This window comes from Engraulis encrasicolus, chromosome 2 (assembly GCF_034702125.1).
Source record: "Engraulis encrasicolus isolate BLACKSEA-1 chromosome 2, IST_EnEncr_1.0, whole genome shotgun sequence".
Taxonomy (NCBI): domain Eukaryota; kingdom Metazoa; phylum Chordata; class Actinopteri; order Clupeiformes; family Engraulidae; genus Engraulis; species Engraulis encrasicolus.
This window is the reverse complement of record NC_085858.1, coordinates 12351299-12360273: the sequence shown is the minus strand read 5'-3', so window position 1 is coordinate 12360273 and position 8975 is coordinate 12351299. Positions and strand designations below refer to the sequence as shown.

Here is an 8975-nt window from a genome sequence, read left to right as displayed (position 1 = left end):
TCCTTAACTGTTGATTTGAATTGTATGATTATGAAACATATATTCCTCCTCCAATGAGGCTTTCTTATGCATGGAGGGATAGACTACCCTCAGGGACTTCAAAGATGCTTTGTTCAAATTCACACTGCATCGCCTTAACTGAACTCATAAGCAGACACTTCAGATACACATTGCATTTGATATGGATATGGTGGAGCATCCTAGCCCGGGTAACTCCCATGCTGCTTTGCACAATCGTTCCGATCTGAAAGACTAATCTCACTTGTGATTAGGTCTGGTGGTCACCAGGCAAGGAGCGTCCAGGTATACAGGTACAACTGAGGGAGGCAGAGGACTGAGATGAACTTATTTCAAAACGCTGTCCCTCCCAGCACACATGATGGAGGCAACAGAGCGAGACACAAACGCGTCAAAGTGTTTCAATTACGATTTGTCCATTAAAATAAAGGCATTTTTAACTACAAAGAAGATGAGTGCCTTGGTATCCTACAACTTTCACTACAAATGGACATGATTCTTAGAGCGAGACACATATTGGAAGCCCAGCCATCTATCCTTCCACACAGTCATCTCAGTGCCAGTTGTGATGGATGTCCCTCGTGCTCGCGGTGTGTCACACGGCTGTCTCTCAGGATGACAGTGACATGAAAGAGAGGAGCCATGTTGTTGGGCCGTCAGCTGAGGCGACGGAAAATAATACACTTTGCCGTTGCCGTGGTGACATAATGAATGCTTCCATCTCCGCCGGCGCGGCTCATAAGTGCAGGACAAGAGGCGAGCTCTGCTCTGCTCTGCTCCAATCATTGTCACCAGCATCTTCATCTTCTGCCTCGGGATGAAGAGCGAAGTCAAGCCAAGCCTCAATCATGCACAGATTAGTGGCAGCCATGTTGGGGAGAGAGAGAGCGAGGCAGCAAATCAGAAAGACAGAGCTGACTGTGCTTCTGACTGCCGCAAGAAGGCATGGGTTTGGAACGACATACAGTAGTGATCGCATGGCCATTTGTAAATTCCATGGAGAAGCAGGGTGATATAAATAGGAACATATGCTTTAAGGAGCTCATCCACACACACATACTGTTCATCATCTTAACACACCATTTTTAAACTATGATCTCTCTCTCTCTCTCTCTCTCTCTCTCTCTCTCTCTCTCTCTCTCTCTCTCTCTCTCTCTCCTTGTCCATTACTCTTCCTTCCTGTCATGAACTGGACTGGCTTCCTAGCTGCAGTGTGATGGACGGAGGCCATAAGGGAACATTGCTTTTTTAATTGCTGTCTTTATGATGTCCCACTCACTTCATTCTCCCCTCTTATTTATCACTAACCAGCAGGCTTGTACAATATACAGTACCGAATTGAAAATGAATTTGAATTGGAGGCTACAAACATGAATCAAGAGTTTCCGATTTTCAGAAATTTCAGATTTGAAGGTGATATATGGTGTTCTCCCACCTTTATCTAGAGCTTTTTTACAATTTTTTTTGTCACAATTAGTTCTAGCTATGTCATTTTTACAAAAAAGAGAACCCCAACAACAAATTCATATTATTTTGCAACCTTTACTGTGATCTTGAATCGTCTTTGAATTACAGAGTAAAATAAAATTCCATGGGGCCTCAGGCACTCAGGTCCCAATTTAGAAGTCACCACACCTATGAACCTCACTGCTTTTTGTCACAATTCATTCCAGCTATGTCATTTTTATGACCCCCCCCCCAAAAAAAAAACACATTTACGCATGTTATTTTGCAACCCTTTCCAGTGCTCTTAAATCGTGTTTCAGTTACAAAGTAAAGTAAAAAGTCATGTCCCACTTTCCCTTAAGAAGCCGCCACACCTATGAACCTCGCTGCACGAGGACTAATTCAAGCAAAACACATTTTGTTTTGCACGCTTTATTTCATTTCTCTTTTTCCTTCCCCGTGGTGCCACTAGCTGTGATTTGATTAATGACATCATAGATCACCCACACGAGCACAGCGGCGGTTGTTGTTGTGAGCCTCGTGTCAGGAGAACAGTATGGGCGCAGTCCGCATTTACGCTAAATATCCTCACAGGAACTTGTGTACGTTTTGATGAATAGCGCACTAGCGTGCATGCTCGCAGTTGATTTGGGGTTGTGTTTGCAGAGAAGTGTGTGTGTCTGTGTTATGTGTGTGAGAGAGCGAGCGAGTGAGAGAGAGAGAGAGAGAGAGAGAGAGAGAGAAGAGAATGTCTCCATGTGTGTATGTGTACTGTATGTGTGCATGTGTCTAAAATAAGGTCATCCTCTGTCCAGTGACGCACATGCTAGTGAGTGGCACTGGATGAGAAAGGACTTTATGAAATGGGACAGGAAGTGGGGGCAGTGGTAGCAGGAAGTAGCTATTTTCTGACCATTGTCCTGGCGAGGACCCCACTCACCCTCTCATCCTCCAGCAGCATAGCCCTCCATCCATCCACCTTCTTTGCTCTGTCTTTTTATACCTTTTATGCTCTCACTTCATCTTTACAATATCATTCAACATCATTCTGACCAGCAACAGTATTTACAGTATATAGAGTACAATTCACCTCTGCTTTTTTGTCTTTTCTTTATCTCTTACTTCATGAACTCATTCTCTGACATTTTTTTTTACTGATCTTAACTATTGTATAGCAAGGGAATGAACTGAAGTGAGCATAACAAGTACCTCACAACCCTTCGCATGTAACAGTATGTAATGATTGCTAATTATATTGAACAAAATGCAGGTCAGTTACTTCAACTTCTCTGTAATACGCCTCCAGATCTACAACACAACAAATGTTAGGTGGTATACATACATGGGGCACATTTTACTGTTATGCGCATTATGACGTTTTGCTCTCATGTCTGGACATCTTTATTTATCTTCTACTCCATCTCTCTCTCTCTTCTTTGGCTATTTGTCCCCTTCTCTTTCTCTACCTCCCCCTTCTTTTTCCTCTATCTATCCTTCCAGACTGCTTCTGATTTCTCTGCAGCAGTCTGACTCATAAACATGGACAGCAGAGTTCTATAAATTGCCTCTCTGCCTGCCCGTCTCCCTGCCCCTCTTCTCTTTATTTGTCAGTCAACAACATCATCCCCGCTGTGTTCCACCCTATTAAAGGTGGGATAGGAGATGTTTTTCTGGCACATATTTTACCATATCATCTGAAAAACTCCTCATGACGCCATAGCACCCATTGAAATAGAGTGTTTGGAAAAAAAACGAAATCTTTTGGTCCAGTGTAGAGGGCGTAGTCAGAAGAAAACGGCAACCAATAGAAGTAATACTCATCATCACTTCTATTGGTTTCTGACACGTCCATCAACCGCCAGCACTCACCCCTCCTCCCTGCGCGTTCACCGACTCGTGAACTTGACCGACCCCGCCCCCATCATTCATGCACACGCGACAAGGCTCATCATCACTCGGCTAGTAGCAAGGTAACGAGAGTTAGCAGCATGCTGAGCTACTTGGAAACTTTGGTGGCTTTTGCAGAGCTACAGGAAGAACTTTGGCTTTTGGAACACTAGACTAACCATGTCAGGTTAACATACTTGGATTATCATCGGACTCGCAAGACCAGACTCCAACACGGGCTGAAAATTTGAAATGGGACCTGACACTCTTGGACACAGATGTCGGCTACGGCAGCGGCTTCAAATACGCTTTGGTGACCATATTTCTAATCGAGAGGTGAGATAATATATTTGTCTGTATAATATTTTGTGAATTGGTTTAGGACACAGTGGTGTCTTTTTTTAAGCAAGTATCCATTGAGAGGGGTCAGAGGATTAGCTCAAGCTCCAACATATCTAGCTGCTACCTTGCTTAACATAGCTGCTACCTCAATCGCTTTATTTATTTGTGTTTTTCCCCCCTGTGGCATTTATTCTGTGCACATGAACACGTTTTCAGAATTGCTATGTGTAACTCAGACGGTTACTCTTGTGTGTTACTGCTAGTTGTGCGAACGAGCCAGACAAACCAGCTGGGAGGAGGACGGAAGCACCCCTTCTCCATCCGCGTTCAGTTGCTAAATACGGATCCACCCCGTAGTAAGTAACCTACCATGTTTACGCACACATTACTTTGACCAGCAAAGCCCATGTCTTTCTAGTGGTTTACAAAAATATATCGTTTGCATGTTTTGCTTTGGTACGTCTCTGTTGTATGACTCTGGTAATAGTTGCAAGCACAAGCACAACCTGTTCGCCGCTCCAGCATTGCAAAATAGATTGCCTTGGGTTTTCAAATGTTTACATGATTGTGGGTGTAATGTTGTTAACTCGCTGATGTCGTTTTTGAGAAGACGGTAGTTTTGCATTTGATAAATACCACCTAATGACAATGACGGCTACACGGCAGATCTTTATTGTGATGGCTACACTGAATGATCACATGGAGATGCCGGTACATTATTTGTTTTACCCTGGTTATATTGAAATGTTCTGCTTTGTCCATTCCAAGGTGTGGTGTTTTCCATAGCTGTTCCTTGCTCCTGTTTCACAACATATCAAGGCTGCCAAGTAAATGAAGAATGAATCACCGCACACTGGTAGTTTATTTTATTCATGTTTGTGGGTGTAATTTCCTCCAGTTGCAGATACTACTATCCTTTTTGGAATGATCTGCCTTTGAAAAACAAAGGTTCTATCTGACAAAAGCGAACAGATCCTGTAGTTGTATTGATACACTAAATCAGTGTTTCTCAACCTTTTTTTTAGGCGAGGCACCCTTTCAATTCATGGAAAATTTCAAGGCACCCCAAACCAAGTAGCCATATAGTATCACATCCGATACCACACAAGCTTAGAATGTAACACATTTGGAGACACACAACCTAGTAGCACGACCTACGTTCAAAGTTGCAGCTGGGGTGACCAATATTTACTTGATTGTGCGTAAATGGCAGATCAAAGATTCCACTGACTAACATTAACTTATCAATTTTGACAAATATGTTTTATGTTATATAATTTATTTATCAGCCACGTTTCCGCGGCACCCCTGAGGGGGCCCTACGGCACCCCAGGGTGCCCCGGCACCCCTGTTGAGAAACACTGCACTAAATTATGATATTCCTATGTGTGCGCGCGCACGCGCCAAGTTTTCAATTCAACACACTGGGACACAGCTCAGTCTTTGAGGTTGCTGGAATCAACACAGACTACCTCCATGCACCTTATCAGAACACTTTGCATGTTTTTGTATACTTGTCCCCTTTGTGTATTGCTGCTAATCTTTCTCTTTCTAGGTTCTGTTGGTTGCATGCAGATTGTGCCAGATGATTTATTTGTCTATGGTCTAAGCATGGGCTCTGTGCTAATATGCAATTTGTGCTCTTTTTTCCCTCAGGTCAACAGCCGACAGGGTCCTTCCACAACCACATACTTATGCCAGTAAAAGCCACAGCTTTTCTCCTCCAATCCAAGAAGCCTGGACTGCAGTCACCATCTCAACACACCAACCAAGAGAAAGGCGGATGGCTCAATTCAGTATGTAGTTCTGCAAATATTCTCAAAGGTCTTCACAGCCCACCATGGTGCAGAATGCATTTACATTTATTTGTGTAAGGTCAAAACAATGCTGATTACAGAACATAACTAGGGCCATGAATGACATTTGAGGTAGCAGCCAGCCATCACCTGATGGTGAGAGGTGGTCCTAAGATCAGAGAGAAGCAGGTTGAAATCCCATCCTTACCTCTCCCTACCTACACCTCCATCCACAGCTGAAGTGCACTTGAGCAAGGCACACAAGTCCACTTAGGTCCTGGGACTGTAGCCAACACCCTGTAAAACCCTGCTGTGTAATTTGATGTAATGAAGCCCTAATATAGTCTAACACATTGCTTGTTACAGATATGGAAAATTGCACAATAAAAGTTCCAGGACATGAAGGCTGCATACTGTGAACGTCAACCTTCAGGGCACCGTCCTGCGCAGAAGACTTTCTACCCTAAGAGGGATGGCTGACCGCAGACACTCACAACCAGGTGAGCCAAGATAAAGGAGTTATTTTTGGTGTCCCTGCCCCAACAACCCAGGTTACTTACATTTAAAATGTCACTGGAGCTACTGTCAGATATGTGATTTCTAATTCTGTTTATCTTTTTACAGCACAGACGCCTCCAACCTCAAACTAGGCCCTTCACAGTTGCTGCACTTACCCACCTTCCCAGAGTTTTTGTGTGGTAATGACAACTGTAAATATAGTATAAAGTAATGTATCTAGTGTCATGTGTAATACATTGTTTAAATTGTCCATACATTTCAATGACAGTAAATATTGGTGGACACAATTTGACTGTGTGGCTTTTTTTTTATTCATTCTCTGACTGAAAATGCATGGTTACATAATTTATATATTCCACAAGACCACAATCAGAAGAACATTTGACAGGTTGCATTTATTTTCTATGTATGAAAAAAACAATGGTAACAAGACAAACGTGGTTCCAAACCAAAAAGGTGAGATGTACAGATGAATGATCCTACAGATAATGAAAAATAATAAAAGTCTGCACACTGCCGGTTTGTGTGTTTTATACCGTACTCTGTATAAACCTTTTATATTGCTCTAGTGGAGCAGGGTAACCCTGGCTAATCCTGGGTATTGTACTGTGTATTACAACGTCAGCCCTGTTCAAGTGCCCCATACTGTCTGTAGGCTGCATGCCTGAAGAGACCGTTTCTCTCACCTGGTCCTACATCAGCCCAAAGTCTTATCAAAACTGAGAACACCACAGCATTTCCTTTCAATGTTCATGGGCATCTCCTTACAGATTGCGCAGAGGCGCCAGGTTGGTTGTGCTACTGGGCTGTGACTGAGGACCAGATGTCATGTGCCAGGTCCAACATCAAACTGGGGTCACGGGTCAGGGCACGCTGCAGTAACTGATGGGATTGCTTCAAATTCAATGATTGAATCAAGGCCTGCAAAGCAATAAATACATTTTATGTAGTGCATTTTCTATTTGATGATGGGGACTAAATTACTCTATAGACAATAAGACCAATATGGACATAAGCAATCATTATTGTGTATATAAATAAAGATGTGCCAATTATATGCATACAACGTTTTCAGTCAATTTCTTACAAACTGGTGTTGTGCCAGGGGTTACACAGATGTATGAAGTAGATGGGCTTTTATGGATGTACTTGAACTACCACTGGTGTTGTGTACCTACAACCATGTAATATCACACTACTACTCATAGGAGTAGAAATATTGTAATGGTTATCACAACAGGTGTACTCGTGTAGCCTACTCGTGTTGCGATATAGAGTACATCCGTTGTGATAACATCCATTACAATACTTACACATCTGGAGGAATACAGCAGGACAATGTTATTGAGGGATGAATGTACATCCTTACAGTTAGCAGGGCGTCAATTCTGTTGGAGTCTCCCTAATCAATACCCCCGACCTCTGCTGCGTCTATCTTCCTCCTCCTCCATCTCTGGACATCGGTCCTACTGGGCTGTTAGGTCGTTATGATTGTGATGGGCCAGGAAAGTCAGAGCTGGAGCTCTCGTGGACGTGGAAGGTCTAAAGCATATGAAAATATCGTCAGCCAAAACAATTTCATTAGCGTTGCATCAGTTCGGTTGTTTTTCTTTACTCCCTCTGTCCCTGTGTCTGCGCGTGCGACAACCCAAGTGAAATCTGAAGTCATAGCCTAAAACACTACGGATTGTGGTGTCGGGTATATATAAATACAATAGTAAAATGTATACTGCGGTACACATCTGTCAAAATAAATCCATGTGTCAGTACTGTAGCTACTGGCTAGAACTACTGTCTAGGGATGACAGTATAGCATCTGTCATCAGTGTTAGGAAGTTAGAATGAGATATCTAAGTAACACGTATCAAGTCAAGTTCAATAACTAATCTAGTATACATCTACTGTCATCAATATTTCTTGAAATGGCAACCATGACGGCCTGTGCGTTTATTGTGATGTTGAACATTCTTACCGTAGCCGGAGACAGTGCCATGGCTGGAAGTTAGCTTGGCTAGTCGCTTTGTCGTGGCTTCTAGCCCGCCCCCCCGCCTCGTGAGCTCTCGTGGGTTCCCGGGATAATCCGAACACTTGACAAACTGCATGCGCGTTCATGTGTTTTGAAGGCGTGGCTTTGAGGGGAGGGCTGAAGGGAGAGGCGGGCTGTGTATTTTCAAAAATATAGCTCACAGGAACCGTTTTTCAAAGATCTCCAACCCTACCTTTAAGTGAAGTTAAAGTCTGTCTGTGCACACACACACACACACACACACACGGACATGCAGAGACACACACACACATGCACACGGACACAGACACACACACGCACACGCACACACACACACACACACACACACACACACACACACACACACACACACACACACACACACACACACACACACACACACACACACAGAGAGAGTGGCTAGGAAGCAAAAGTGACAGAAGGGGTTGGCTAAGGTTGTCTTTGCAGGGTGTATTTGGACAGAGCAATGCTGAACACTGCAAAAGCAGCACTTTCCGCAGCTTATAGCTGACCCAGAGTCACTCGAACACACTCCATTATATTTGGCTGGCTCTTTTCTACAAAGGACACGGTATGTGGATGGAAGGCCTGGTTGTTAAAGGATGTGTGGATATGAGAGAGAGAGAGAGAGAGAGAGAGAGAGAGAGAGAGAGAGAGAGAGAGAGAGAGAGAGAGAGAGAGAGAGAGAGAGAGAGAGAGAGAGAGAGAGTTTGTCACATTCTGCCGCATTGCCAACTGTACAGTCCATCTTCCCTCAGCACTTGTTTGGGCCATAAATTTGGCATAGACAGGCCAGAGCTGTGCCATACTGTAGGACAAATCTGTGCCATCCTGGGCCACGAATTGGCCGCTTTGTTGGTAACATTTCCCTAAGGGTTCTGTGACCATAAAGCCGACGCCTCAATTTATCACTCCCCCTTGCTCAAGAAAGATCAAAGTGA

At 43.6% G+C, this 8975-nt stretch overlaps 1 protein-coding gene and 2 long non-coding RNA genes across 4 annotated transcripts in view; 1 reads left to right on the top strand and 2 right to left on the bottom strand.

The window, feature by feature from the left end:
• LOC134468349 (junction plakoglobin-like) overlaps positions 1–8975 on the bottom strand; it is a 142541-nt gene that overhangs the window by 64549 nt on the left and 69017 nt on the right. The gene's annotated exons all lie outside the window — the stretch shown is intronic.
• LOC134468331 (uncharacterized) lies at positions 3135–6878 on the top strand. Of its 2 annotated transcripts, XR_010038758.1 has the most exons (6): positions 3135–3687; positions 3957–4049; positions 4462–4549; positions 5350–5489; positions 5856–5989; positions 6114–6878. It is a non-coding gene; the product is annotated as an uncharacterized LOC134468331 (long non-coding RNA). The 2 variants fall into 2 exon arrangements; XR_010038757.1 differs by having other exon boundaries at positions 3957–4549; positions 6114–6298.
• LOC134468341 (uncharacterized) lies at positions 6385–7540 on the bottom strand. Its single transcript, XR_010038764.1, has 2 exons — positions 7378–7540; positions 6385–6929 (listed from the first exon to the last, which is right to left on the bottom strand). It is a non-coding gene; the product is annotated as an uncharacterized LOC134468341 (long non-coding RNA).